Source organism: Centrocercus urophasianus, unplaced genomic scaffold (genome assembly GCF_019232065.1).
Source record: "Centrocercus urophasianus isolate 14NV4802_14NV808 unplaced genomic scaffold, USGS_Curo_1.0 seq_19, whole genome shotgun sequence".
In the NCBI taxonomy this organism is placed as follows: domain Eukaryota; kingdom Metazoa; phylum Chordata; class Aves; order Galliformes; family Phasianidae; genus Centrocercus; species Centrocercus urophasianus.
Genome location: NW_024884744.1, coordinates 5,890,523 through 5,905,536, shown reverse-complemented (window position 1 = coordinate 5,905,536; position 15,014 = coordinate 5,890,523). Strand labels below are relative to the sequence as shown.

Here is a 15,014-nt window from a genome sequence, read left to right as displayed (position 1 = left end):
GGAGCATTGTAGTTAGCAGCGGCTGACACGTCTCTCAGAGCTCCAAGTAGGTTGTACTATAAATACAGCCTCTTGTTTTACAATTGACATTTTGCTAGTGGGTGGCTAATTGCTAATTTGAAGGGAAATAGACCAGAGATCTAATATTAATAACTAATTAATAGTTATGTGGATATTTTAAGTATTTTTTCTGCTTATTTTAGGCATGTTTTATTCATGTGCTGTGCGAATCCTTCTTTGCATATACAAGTCTAACTGTGAAAATTATTTCTTCAGTAACATTCAGTCCTGTGTGCAAACCGAGGCTGGAACACCAAGGCAGGTTGGCTGTCTTTCTCAAACCCACTGCTGCTGAGTGATGATTTGAAAGAAAGCAAATGGCATTTGAGGAAGCTATTTCAAGAAAAAGCCCTCCTCTTGAACCAAGCCCTGAGAGGAAAGCCAGCATTGTGCTGCCTGCCTCGTATCATCTTAGTTTGTAATTACTGAATCAGCGTCAGCACTGGGTGTTCCTCTGAGTGAAATACAAGGTGAAATACAGGGGCATGTTTAGGCTGGTTTGCTCTGGGAAGTAAGCATGGCCCCTTTGCTTGGTGGCTCTCATACTGCTGCTCTCACTGCTCTGGAAATCAGTGTGTGGTGCTTTGCCCTTGGAATGAAATCCCAGTTTGTGGTAAGAGGGGAAGGTTGTGAGAGGTGCGTCACCATTGCACCTGCCTGATATTTTCACATCTGTTGTATCACAGTATTAAATGTGTTCCTGTGAGCTCGGTGGGCAGTCGCTGGGCTGTGCCTGTGCTGTGTCTGTTCTGTGGTTCAGGTAACTGCTGTGAGCACTCACGTGAATAACTCACGAGGAGCAAAAGCTTCTTACCTGCTATCTGTGGAGTGCCTACTATTCATTTGGCTGGCTGTCCTGAGGGATTTAAGCTGTGTCCTAGAAAGTGTTTGCTCTTGTTAGATTAAAACCTCACTGGCTGCTGTCTGTGAGGCTCACGTGTCAGAGAAGCAGTGGAGAGGCTGTGGGCAGCATACTGCACCTCTGCACTGAGGTGTTCCCAGCACTTACAGTAGCTGTGAGCACAAAGCATCAGTGCCAGCCTGGTGGGCAATTCTCTGCAGTCCTGCCTCCTTTGGATCCCAACTGCTGGGCCAAGTGCTGAAGGCTCAGTTGTCCTCCACTTGTTCAGTGATGGTCTCTGAAACAGAGGGATTAGAGGAAATAAGTGGCAGCGTGCAGATCAGATCTCACCATGATAACATTTGTTTTTATGCAAACAGAGGGAAATCAGCCCTGGAGTTATGCTGCTCTCATAGGATGGAGCGAAAATAAGGGCTCATTTGTGCACTGGGCATTCTGAATATCCAAAATACATCCATTGCTCTAAGTTCAAGATGGAGTTTTTTATGTAATGTCAGCATATACTGTTTTCTGTACGCATGCATTTCATCGCCTTGGCAGCATTCTTGGTTATAGCCGTACTCATCACACAGTAAGAAAACAACAGCAAATACTATTAGCAGGCGCTCCAGTGGGGAAGAAAGCAGTAAACAATACTTCTTTAAAGTGGATAATTTCCCTCTCCCTCATGGGCCACGTTCAATTTACACATCAGTGCTTTTTATGAGCACATGATTTACTTCTTTTTTTTCTTTCCAAGTGTACATGGTTTAATATCAAAACAAGCGAAACCCCAGGCAATTTTTTTCAGAAATGTTATTTGTTTGTTAAAAATCCATTTTGTTTTTGATTATTAAAAACAAAATTGCATCGACTAAAGAAAACCCAAATCCAAATGTTAGTAAAGGGTTTTGGTTATAATTCACGGACAAGGGGAATCCGTAATGGAAATGGCTGCCCAGAAGCTTGGGAGGGTTGCACACCAAAGTATGATTATAAGGGATACTCAGTGGGCAGCTGTGTTCCTTTAATTTAGAGAAATACAAGACACGCTTTTTTCCCTGTATTTCTTTCGGTTAGCAAAACTAAAATGTGGTGGGGAAAAAAAAACCCAAACAGTGATGTGAGTGAATAGGTGCCAGTGCCACAGAGCAGCGATGTGCTCCTGGAGCATGGCTGAGCTGGGATCAGCCTTAGCAGTGGGGTGACCCAGATGGCAGCCCTTGGGGCACCTCCTGCTGCTTCCATGTACTGCACTGTCAACGTTGGTTTATCATTTGTCACATCTGTAGCTGTCCTTTGCCAAAGCGGGGCATTGTGTATTTACACAGGGCATCATTGGAGGTGTCAGTAGTTTGATAAAATACACCCTCTGTAATTAATTGTGAAATGTGGAAACTATATATGTAAGAAGTACTTCTTATATATACTACTTATATGTACAAGAAGTAAATACGGTTTAAAAATACACAGGTGTTTTAAACTGCAGAGGGAAAGATCTTTAGCTCACAAGGCACAAATTCTTGCACGGTGAGCGTTTCTGTAACAGATCCCATCATTAAGGTTGGCAGTTAGAGTCACATGAAGTGCTGGGTTTTCAGAGCATCCACAATTTTGCATTATTTTCTGTCCTTGTCCTTTCCCAGAGGCTGATTATTTTTTCCTTGCCACTTTATTAGCTGTTCCCTTCCTCCCAAGCGTTTTTGTTGTTGTTTTAAACAAGATTGTAGATTTGTGGTTTAGTTTATTTATGATGTGTTTCCTCCAGCTTCCCTGAGATATTTCAAGCTAGGCATCTCCTAGGAGAGAGAAATAAAAGACAACACGTGCAACTACAAACCAGCCCCAGCACTACTGCAGAATGAAGCTCTGAAGGTTAAACCTAGTAGGGGAAGTTCCACCCTGTGACGTGCTCCATTTCAGCACATCACTTGGGAGGAACGCAATTAAAAATGAAGTCACAGAAGCATTAAGGTTGGGAAAGACCTCAGGGATCAGCCAGTCTGACCGTCCAGCTACTGCCCACATCCCTCAGTGCCACATCTCTGCCGTTGCTGAACGCCTCCAGGTTCGGTGACCACCACTCCCTGGGCAGCCTGTGCCGGTGCCTTGCATCTGCTCTGTGTCATATGCAAGGCTTTGCAGGACACGCCATAAATTTTACTGTAGTCGTTAATTTGAAACCTGCTACAGCTGCTTCCAGGATGTCTGTGACTTGGGGGTTCCCATATGATGCAGATAAAGGCAGCAGCGAGATGCTCGGTCTCTCTGAAGGCAGCGCTGGTGCTTCGTCACCCAAAGGGCCGCGTGGGCTGGGCCCTGTGCTTCATTCTCACCGCGTGCCCTCTCAACCCTGTCCATCCCATGGCAAATTAGTTAACTGTAAACAGATTTCCTGTTGTTGTTGTGGGGGAGGCTAATAGAGCAGTGAGCTTCTGGTGTTCGGTGTGCGTTGTGCTTTTATGTGCGCTCTGTGGGGAATTGAAGAGAGGAAAGGAATTCCTCTTGAACTGGCTTCTGTTCAGGATGTGGTGTTGCACTGCTTTCCTTCAGGGCCTCCTTGTTCTTTCTCCTGTTTGGCACCATTTTGGGGGTAATATCAATTAGTTACTTCAAACAGCGAGTGCTCTGAATGAATGATAAACGCTTAATGCAGAACGCAAGAAGTTCAAAGCATGTAAATATTGAAACGTACCATTCCCTTCTGCCAGCTCAGGCAGAATGGCAGCAGCCCTATGTGCTGTTCATTTCAATTGGAAGGGACCCTTAAAGGTCACCTAGTCCAAGTCCCTGCATTGAACAGGGAAACGATCTTTTGCACCATCACTCATCTTGCAGTTAAAATGCTCTAAGTGTTTCAAACTTTGTTTATGTTTTTGTTGTTGTTGTTGTTGTTTTGTTTTTGTTTTTTAAGTTCAGTGTTATCAGTGCACTTGGTACGTACACTTAATTTTGCAGGAAGTGATCAGAATAGTACGTAATATCTGAGCAGGGAATTGTAACTGCAGTAATACAGCTCAGGACTTCCCATTTGGGTTCGGCTGTGTCTGTGCGTGTTGCTACAGAGAGGGGGTGGGACACTTGTCCAATCCAGGCTGGTGGATGGGAAGGGTTTTCCAAGGTTTGGCAGGGGCAGTATTGAATGAACTGATGTGCTTTAGTAGGAAGCTGCTGATCTCTGCCACCATTGACTTCTCACCCATCTGGGTAACTTGGTAATAGAGTACTGGTGGGGTTCATGGAGTCTGAAGGTGATGTAGTTCATGATGAATTTGTAGTGCTGCCCGTTGTTAAAGGCACGAGTTGCCTTTTTTGGGTTTGGCCCTGGTTTTAAGGAGGTATTTGGAAAGTTTGAATGTTGGCTGTAATGCATTTGTCAGCCTTTATGGCAGGAGCTTAGTATTTAGAAAAAAAAATTGCTGTTTTCCTCATCTTCATCCATCTGGGAGAGGTTTTTTGTTCCATGAACTATATTTCGCTTCAGACAGCATTTTTTTGTTTTTTTTTTTTTGATAGGTAGTTCTTCTGTTGTTGTGCCCAGGCAGTGATCCTGTTCTTTTACCCCCAAGCCTTTCTCCTTAATCCCTTAGTTTATGTTAGGTTTCTCTCTAGTGATTTCATCGGTAATGAATATCCGTGGTAGGAACCTCAGTGTTACATAAAGGTGTGATCAGTAATTGTTCTGATCACAGGTGTATAATGTGCTTAAGTCCTAGGGAGCGGTTCAGCTTTGAAGTCACTTGTGGAAATTAACTCTGTGAGGGTATCCTAAGGATTCTTCCACAGAACTGCTCTTCTTAATTGGCTGGTGTTACATTTCGTTCTGCAGTAGTCAGTTACGGGAAGCATAACTGGATGGGTCGGTAGAGGCCTTGTGTTTCCTATTTGTCGTCTTACTGCTGAAATATTTTAGTTGTATTCTTGGGTAAGACTGAATAAAGCTGCCACATCAGTGCTGTGCTATTTGTAAGCTGGATCCCCTCAAAGTTCCCATTTGTCTGTATGAGCAGACAGAAAGAAGAGAAATTCCATTGAAGTGAATGCGCTGTTCTGTGCTGGGGGTTTGCCATCAACTGAGGGTGAGAAGAGAGTAAAATTTGAATTTTTTAAAGCATGTTCCATGTAAGTAACCAAAAAGATAGTCTTTAATTTTTGTTTATTTGTTTTTGTTGCATAAAAATATATTATGATCTGCAGGAAACTAAATGTTATTTTAATGCTTTCTCTAAAAAGACTGGTGGAAAAATAGCTTTTATCCTTTTATCATCTGTTAAAATAAGTATTGATAGAAACTATCACAATATGGTTTGTGTTACAGGTGGTGTAATACCAGGGGCTGTACTGCTGCCACATCACAATTTTGTGGGGTTTCAGAGAGTAGTTCTGGTAAGGACACTCAATGATTTATCTCTTTTACTTCTCATAATAGTGGACGAAAATTTGGTACGGTTTAGAATTAGTAATTACAGTTACATGCATTTACAGTATTTGTTAGGTATCCATTTTTGCAGTCCATTGAATGCCTACGTTAAGTGTTCTTTTATTCAGTGGTATTTTAACAGCTCCTTTTGGAGCTGTTATTGTCTAATGTGTAAATCCATATTCACTTTATTGAGAGCTGTGATAATATAACACATCAGTTCACAGCGAGGATGCATTAATAACTGGACCTTTTGACAAAGCATCTTGTATGATCTACATGGTGCATGGATCCTTAGCGTGCGTCAGCTTCAGAAAGGGATGGGGGAGGCAAAAAAAAAAGTTTCTGTGTTTTTGTTGCAGTGTGGGTTTTTTTTATTTGTTTTCAAGTACCAAAGTCTTTACTTCCTAAAGGAAAATACGAGTACGTCATTCAGAGGGCGAACACCCAGACTGTGTGCTGTTATCACTCTTCTTAGGCTTAATGTACAGTCATGATTTTGCAGTTGTTTGCATTAAGTGTATGTAAGTGCAATCCCTCTATCATTTCCCTTGACTTGGCACACTTCTCTTAAACACACTTTCTTATCTTTAGTCTCCTCTCTTCTGCGAGGCTGGAGTTTCAAAGGAGAGCAGATTACCTTACTTTTCCTAATAAAGGGAAAATTCATTCTGAACCGGTCTAGCAACAGCACTGCTTACGTATTGTGCAGGAGCACAATCGAGTGTTTGTTCTCGCAGCAGTGGATAACTGATACTGCATTGGTATCTGTAGAATTGTTAATATATGCTGTAATTTAACAAATGTCTTGTGGGTGGAGCAGATGTCTTTTTTTTTCCTTTTCTTTAATCACAGTCTCTTAAAATTTTTTCATGAGCCTTCCTTGAGTGCTGTCCTGAAGCCATAGAGGGCACTCAAAGACAGAAGGAGGTTGTTTTTAAAAACTTAGCCTGCAAACAGACCCCCACAGCCCACAGAAGGAAACTGCTGACTGTTCTTAATGGCCTTGCTCTTGCAAGGCACTGTTGTACTGGCTGTGCTCCAACAAATCACTTAAGCAATTGAAGTCAATGGGACTATAATATGCTTACATATTCTTCTGGATTGATCCCTAGCTTTCTATACTTTCACAAGCTGTTTTCCATCTTCTAAAAGCAAGGTGGGGTGCACATAAGTTCCTTAATTGAGGTTCTCAAGTCAGCCTAAGAAAGTAGGAGGAAGCCTGTTTGTGTTGGAGATTTGTTTGTTGGGTTTTACTGTTTGTTTGTTTTTTGTTTTCCCCTCACCCCTTTTTTTTGTCTTTCAAAGTTCTACCAGGTGGTAAATTAGGGAAGTCAAAGGATGCCGTTGGAAGATGCAAGTGAAGGGTGTAAAGATTGAAACAGTTTTCACTGTTGTCATTGAATTAGATTGGCACATCTGAGATATTTGTGTGTGGTAGATATTTGTGGCTGTATATTTTCCAGCCCTGTAAACAGATAGTACTTTGAACATGCATAATTAACACATGTACACTCACGTTAGTTTCTAAATCTTGAAGTAGAAGAATAAAAGCTCTCGGTTTTATATGAGAGGAATGGCGTCACAAAGTTTTGAGTAGCATTATTCAAGACTATTAAAAAGTGATTCTGCAAAGTAAAGCCATCACAGCTTTATAAATATTGTAAGAAATGAAAGATGCTGGGAGCTCCTTGGAGACTGAAAAATACTGAGGATTTTTCAAAATGTTGCGGGCGATTTGTGCAGTCGCTGCTGAAGTGTGATGTGATCTAGCGAAGGCCTGGCCTTCTTCCCCTCCATCATCTCTTTATTTTCAAATAACACTGCCATTACTGGAAATGGGTAAGCAGAATTTATTCACGCGTGGAATCTTGGGACTCCTGTGTTGGAGATGAGGTAAAGATAACACAGCGCTTGTGTTCTCGAAAGCTGTCATATCTAATTTCTTTAAATCTGAACTAGCTGTAGTTAATGTGGTGGCTAAACTGCACAAAAGACAGCACAGAGGTCGTGTGTGGGACAATTTAAAGATGATTTCTCCGCAGCTGTGTATGTAGCAGTAGCCTGCGGTTGCTAGCTGTGGTGTATTTCCATCTCTGCTGATGTTTAACTTTTCTGCGTGGAAGTGTTTTCTGTACGTGAAACACAAAACCACGATTATGTTTCTAGCAGCACCAGCAGAGGAGACTGTTTGCCATTTAGCTGAGGGGAATCCATATTGGACACATGATGCATCTTCAAATGGTGAATGGGTTGCTTCAGAGGGGATTAACTCAAAAATTTATGAGCCTGGATGTCTGATGTTGGCCTAAGCAGCCAGAAGTGTCCTGATTTTGAACTTCTTGTCTGAATTGGATCCTTTGTGACTTCAATCAATTTTACAATAGTTTCTTCAGTAGACTCCTGCCTCTGCTGAACAAAACCATTGGTTTTAAATTTTAACGTTTTTTGTGTGTAGGCACTCATTGTGAGCACTTTTTCCCTCCAAACCGAAACCTTCTCCACAACAGGCTGCTCTGCTACAGCTTTTTATATACGACGTACAAAAATAAAGTTCCTTAAAAATATATTTTAATATTTTGTAGAAACTCCTTTTGCATGCGTCTGCCATTGTGATCAGATTCTTCGAATCAAAGACCCTCTGTACAGTGCCAAATGAGCAAGAACATTTGGTACGTGCCTTTAATCTCAGAGAACACCAGTATGATTGCTTCTAGAGATACAGGTGACTTTGCAACGTGTAGGAGCCATCTGGGGCTGTGTCACGGCAGGCATGTTCGTAGCATCTCTGGGAAGGGTTCCTTTACATAAACATGCCTCAGGACATCACAAAAAACAACAACAAAACCAGGGAGTATTGGCACTTGGCACTCATTCAGTGCTGCCAGTAGTTTTAGGCTAATTTGTTAGGTAAAAGATTGCATTTTCAGAGGACAAGGAAAGAGGCTTGTTTTTATTTTTCAGGGTGTTTAGTGAAAGAAAAGACTGTTCTTGATGATTCAGATTTTGGAACGGCTCCCAGTAAAGAAAGGATGCATTGCAGGGTATGGAAAATCTTATCAAGGACGATGACTGTGGTGTATGTCTTTTCTGTGTTACAGACACGGCAGCTCACAGTACCTGCTTTTCTTAGCGTTTTGCTAAAAGACCTTTGATACACCTTCATTTAGAGGGGGGGAGAAGGAGAAGCAAGTGCTGGAGGTAGGGGAGGGGGTTGGATTAATGGCTGCGTAAGTCTTGGAGGTGTAAGTTTTTCATTACATGGAAATACAGGTAGAGCTAATACAGATTAAGATATTCCATGCCAGAATACATGGCAGTAAGGCAGTAATGTTTTTTCGCTCATGACAAATTACACAGAGATAGGATGTGGTGCAGAGTAGGTTGTGGAGATGCGGGGACTGAAGGTGTGCATTGTTGAGTGCACAGAGCCTGGAAATGGTGTAAATTGAGTAGGAGCACAGTTTGGTTTAGAGAACAGTCAGTGCACGGCTCCCAGGGCTGAGGTGCTTCTGTTGGACGTGTGTCCCAGTGAGGGTCTGGTGTGTGCAGCTCTGACTGTGGTGTCGGCCTGCCGTCCCGCAGCGGAGCGGGGCCATCTGCTCTGCCAGTCACTTCCCTGCCTCCCCTTCTACAGCGTGTGGTAGCGATGCTGACAGCCACGAGAGAGAGATGATGGGAGAACGGTGGCCCAGCAGTGCCCGAGCTTTCATGTCAGTCTCTTACCATATGGTGCTTGTGCTGTCACAAGGCTTTTAGCTGCGCTGTGCTCTGTCTGAGCAGTGGTTACGGAGCTGCTGAGCAATCCCCAGCTCCAACGCTGCTGTTGCTGCTTTTGATTCTAAGAAGCCATCACATCCAAAAGTGGTTCTGTGCCCTCGTGCCTACATGTGCATGACTACAGCAGCAGCCCTTTGTCTGCCTCTGTGTCCAGATGCATCTTGCACGTGCAGCCGATTACACCGCTATTGCAGGCTGGTGCACGGCGCAGTAGAAGAAAAAATGAGAATGCTACTTCTTTGTATTTACAACCTGAAAAACAAAAAAGGATGATTTCATTGATGGCAGTGAGGCACCGCACAGACAAGTCGCCACATGCTTCGTTCTGCCTGTGGCTGCAGTTGGTCCCATTCGTGTATTGCCGTGCCCATTCTCATCAGGAGCTCTGAGACCTGAGGGTATTCAACTTTCATTGTAGTGTTTGATTTAAACTTAACAGATGACAGGAGCTTTGAATGACAAAGAATAATGTTTTCAGACTGTTTATTTCTTAATTTACTTCGTAGTTCTTGAGAGACGTGACCTTCATCTTACAAAATACACCAAGAAGGCAAGCACTTTGTATCCTGTTCTTCATTAGGAGTCAATTCCAATAGGGCTTGTTAGAGTTTAGGTGTTTCTGGAAAATTTGGCTATCTAACTTCAGAGTTCAATGCTTTATGATCCTTTTTAACACTCATTTTTCTGAAGTAAATTTTTAAACGATCAATTAATTTTAATTCATTCAGCTGCCTCTTCTATGGAATGTCCTGATAGTTATGTCTTGTTGGTTATTAATCTTTAATTAAAAACAGCACAGCTGGAAATGCTTTCACACTGTCCTATTGTACGTGGTTTTGTGTGTGTTGGTATCCCGTCTGTTACTGCAGCTCAGATAGTGCAGTCCAGCTGATGGTGAAAGAAACGTGCTAACTGTGAGACTGCTTTAAAGACTCAGCAGCAGTTTGCACCTTACTTAATACTGTCATGGCATTTGGTTTCATTAGACAAGGGGAGTGAAAATGAAGTGGTGTAGGTGGTATTGGTGGAGTGGATGTGAGGAAAGTACGTCTTGTTTTGTGGATTAGTGATCTAATAAGGCTGGGATAATTGGGGATGTGCAGGAATGAATGTATCTAACGTAGATTCACAAGTTGTTTTTATAGATACGTCATCTTCGCAGTCAGTTGCAGAAACGTATTATTTCTGCTTTGGAAAAAGGGTTTTTCCATTTCTTTTCCTTAATTTCTGAGCTCATGATGGTAATTTATCTTTGCATCTCCACTGGCTCGTTCAGGGCTGCTTCAGTGACTGGTGTGGATGTATAAATGTTTGAGTTAAGGAAGTAGAGTTGAGTTTTTAATCTGAGGGTAAACTTTCTTAAGCCTTGCTTCAAACTCTTCATTCAGGCATAATGCTACAGTCACTTATGGGTTATATGTCTTTAAGTCTTGTAAGTGAACATCTTGGGGCTAGAAAAAACTTGTCAACGTGCATTTAATTTATTCCAGGCTTTAGGATATGTTTTGTGGCTGCTGAAAACTTTGAATGCTAAATATGATCAGTGTTGGCACGTATTTTCAATACCAAATCCCACTGTTTGACTGCAGTTACGTTCACAGCACACTTAATATTTGGATTAGTATAGAAAAGCATGTCTCAAGCACATTGTATTTCTACTATTGACGTTCATAAGTACCAATCTACCTGTTTGCCATCAGTCTGTGACTCATGAGTAGCAGTGGCCTTGTCCCAAGCAGTCAGAAGGTGTTATAAAAACATACTGCCATCCTTGTGTCATTGATGCGTTGGCTTTCTTCTATGAAAGGCACTTTCTGCTTTTTTCTTCATCTCAAACAGAAAAAAAAACACTAAAAAGGAATCTCACTTTCCTGCTTCCCCTCCAGAAAGTAGCAGCAGCTCTTTATCACTGGAACTGAGGTGATGCTTTCCCTTGTTTCCTTGTTAGATTTGAAATTGCAGTAAAATGTAATTGAAGGATTAATTGAAGGACCTTTGAGTTTGGTGAGTTTGCTAATTTTTTTTCCCCACCCTATTATTATAGTTTCTCATAAGGGTTTTCCATTTCATCAGAAACAGTGGACTCAGAGCTGCTGGTACTCAACAGGACATCCACCTCAGGAAAACATTGGCAGCTTTCAGGCACTTACTGGTTGTTAGCCACAAGCTCTGCTGCCAGAGTACGTAATTCTGAAACTTCTTTTCTCATGGGAAAGGCATGTAAGACTTAGTCTTAATAACCAGGGGAGCAAGTCAGCTTTATTTGCATTTGGAATAGGTCAGCCCCTTTTCACTGCCTTTATGAACAAAACACCTTAATTTTTTTCTCCCCTTAATCAAATCACATGTTTGTGTATCCCTACTGCAGTACTCATGTGCCATGCCTGATAAAATCAGAGCTTTTCTGAGGTTGCGTAGTGGGGGAAAGGCACTCATCCAGCACTGCGAATCCTTTACTCCAGACAGATTCACAGGACTGCTCTTCTCTGCCCTGTGCTACATGTGTTGCTTTTGCACCAGGATACGGCTGAGGATGCAAGGCTGAATGGCCAAGGGCAAGTAAAATGAACAGAGTTTAGGTGGAATGAGTATCACTGGGGTTAAGGATGAATTGAATTTTATTCAACTACCAGATTGCGTTGTGAGAAGTGTTGGCAACTCATCTGTTGTAACAGAAAAGCAGTAAAGGAACGTGAAGTAAGAGATTTCAGAAGGAAGTGCTGATAAAGTCAGTGCTCTTGAAAGTGGTCGGGGAGATGAGTGCAGGAGAGCAGAGTCAGTGTAGGCTGTGCATGGTGAGGAGGTGAAAGCCAGGGCAAATGCATCACCACAGGCTCAAGATTGTGTGTCAGATCAGGAGATGAAAGCCAGAAGATGGATCACCAGCTTGAAAAAGATGGCAAATGCAATGGATAGAAGCTGTAAAAGGGTGATGATGTTGGAAAATGGAGTCCATACAACTCTGTGAAAAAATCTCTAGTCGACACAGGGATGCTCTTGCATGTGTGCAGAGATCCTTTCTGCGGATGCTGTATTGCTGCCATCAGGTAGCAATGTAAATGTTACAATTCAGGAAAACAATTCAGATGAGGAAAGGAAAATGTATTTATTTTTTTTAGTATTTGGCAATGAAGCTGTATTCCTGAGATAATGTTACACATAGCAGGTGGAATCACTGGCAGGCTGCACGGCCCCAGTAAGTTTTCCAGAGCAACAGTGAGTTGAAAATCAACAGATTACAGGAGTGTGCTAAAAAGCCTGTAGTAGTTGGCACTGTGGAGCACGGAGCTTTAGCTCGCGCTCAGGGTGAACCTCTGTAACCCATCGGTATGCAGGTCAGCTTCAGCAGCGTGGTGAAAAACTGCGTGGCTGTTAGCACACCAATATCCATCAGCTCAAGCAATTGATGTAGATGTAATCACTGTCTCTAATAGAAATGAAGTCGGGGTAATGGAACATTGTCACAGGATCAATGTCTCCTGTTTTGAAAATAAACCCCCTCAGCTTTGCCTTTGCATTTATGTACCAGCAGGCGACCATATCATTCAATTCAATTGACACAGTCTCTAAGAGCTCTGAATGATCTATTGTGGGAACATCAGGAACAACACATTGGAAAAAATGGAATGTTCTTGATCAGACTTGCAGGCCATGGGATTCATTGGGTTTTCCAGCAGTGAAAATGAGAATAAATCAGCTGAGAGCACAAACTTAGCGCAGTACGGAGGTCGTTAACTCCATTTTTAGCTCCAATTGTTCAGTTTTTCCATATTCCTGATCAAAAATGTTGGACTGTAGCACTTGTACTTATTTTCAATGATGAGTAGTCACAAATAGAAGACATTTTTGGCTGTTGCCCCTCCCTTCCCTTCATCTCAGCAGAAGCCAGAGGCTCTTGATAGAGCTTATTTTGACTGATTCAAGAGCTCTTCTCATTCAGTTATTTTCTCTGAAATTTTTACACAGCTTGATCCAAGTGAGGATTAATGGGTGTGTTCCCACATTCATCCATAATTAATTTTTTGCTAGGGCTTTAATGCAGAGCAGGACATAAGCAGTCGTGTATTTGTACTCTCAGAACTGGGTGCATGGTTAAGAGGTACATTGCATTGGGTTTTAAACAACGTAGCAGGTAATGCTTATTGCAGTTTTCATTTTTCTTGCCCTTGATTCCAGAAATCTGCTGTTAGATCCAGAGAATGCCAGCAGGCTGTTAGTTCCATGGGCTCATTAAAGCCATTTAATAATTTGACAAAGCCTCCTCAGGAGTGGGTCTGTGCAGTTGATTGCAGGAATCTATTTCAATCAGATATTCCTGAAGAATTGTAACTTCATCTAAAGGGACGTGGCCTAAGGAGGAGTTGAAGCTCAACAGCGTTTATTCAATATCGAGTATAAGTAGCAGAACCATCCTAAGTCAGTATAGGGAATTACAAAATATAGCTGCCACGAAGCACTGTAAGATGCTGTGCAGCTGTGTGGGAAGCTGGGTGTGACTGCAGAGAGGAATGGAAGCTTTGGAGCCCAAGCATGGGAAGAGTGGCACTGACTACATCGTCACTGGTCTCTGCTTTCACAGCCAGGATCCCGGCCTCCTGGGTCACGTAGCGTATGACTATGGGGAGGAGATTCATAGTTCAGTAATTAAATACTACTTTGCTCTAGGCAAAACCAGCAAATAGGTTTCATCTGCAGCTTATTTTGTAATAGTGCTCAGGACTGTGCCTGGTGTTCCTGGGGACTGAGTGCTCAGATAAGTAGACAGTAACTGTTATTTTTAGCTGAGTTTTTGGGTGGTTTTTATTGGCTTTTTTTCTTTTCCTTTCAGGGTTGCAGTTCTTTTTCTTCCGAAAATTGCAGACTGGCTTTGTCATCTTGTATGCTTCATACTCTCAAATTGGCACAGAAAGACAGAGACTGCTGCCATAAATTAGGTCACTAAAGCTGAAGTACAGAATACAAATATTTATTGCCTGAGCTAAGGAAAACAATTCAGATGAGGAAAGGAAAATGTATTTATTTATTTTAGTATTTGGCAATGAAGCTGTATTCCTGAGATAATAAGTAAAACAAAGCAGTGGAGTTGTAAGATAAGCCTGAGAAGCACCTCTTAAATTGCTGCAAGGAAAACTAGCAGGGCTTGACCTTATGGTAAATCACTACAAAGGTTCATGAGGTAGAATTACAGTTAATTTTTCATGCAGGTTCACATTTGGCATAGATTTAGCCTTAATAGCAAAAAAACCCAAAGGAGATAGGGTGCTTAAAGATAGCAGTGTGAAAATACAGGTAAAAATGCAGAAAACAAGATAGCATTCGTTTTAGAGTATATTTAAAAAGAGAAAAGTGCATATGTGTAATTTTAAAAATATTTACGTCTAAATTAAAAGTTAGTGAGAATTCCTAATTGCAGATTTCTCAGATAGTCGGAGGATCTCCTTAAGGAGTGATCTGTGCTGTGCCCTTTTCTCGGAGGAAGGTTTGAAGGAATGACTGGGATTCCTCAAAGCAGTTGAGTTAAAACAGTGAAAAAGACGGGCTTTTTCCCTTCTTTTGAAGTATTCATTTTGATTGAAATTAAATTGATCAGTTGATACACAGAAGGGCATACAACATTGGCTGCGTACTGTAGATTTGAAATACAGGATTCACCGGTTTGTTCATACAAGTTGTCCATTGCAATCAGTTTTTAAACAGTTCTATCTATAAAACTCCTTGGAAGACTTGCTGAGTTTGGAAACATTGTGGAGCAGCCACATCCTGGGGAAGAGCCCTGGAAAACACTGGGAATAAAACAGCGGCCACCAGGAGAGGAGTTCCTTGAGTCAGACCAAAACTTGGGTTCTGCGGGCTGCTCACAGCATGAGCTGTGTGTGCTGTGTGTGCTGTGTGTGCTGTGTGTGCTGTGTGTGC

The 15,014-nt window shown here is 42.0% G+C and overlaps 1 protein-coding gene across 4 annotated transcripts in view; it reads left to right on the top strand.

Moving 5' to 3' along the window:
* Positions 1-15,014, top strand: part of TBL1XR1 (TBL1X receptor 1) — an 85,239-nt gene that overhangs the window by 50,354 nt on the left and 19,871 nt on the right. For 3 of the 4 annotated variants that reach the window (XM_042820285.1, XM_042820286.1, XM_042820287.1), the window contains exon 3: positions 5,220-5,287. The exons of the other annotated variant lie outside the window; for it this stretch is intronic. The gene's annotated coding sequence lies outside the window, so the exon portion shown is untranslated. The remainder of the gene's footprint in view (positions 1-5,219; positions 5,288-15,014) is intronic. 4 annotated transcript variants of the gene reach the window in all.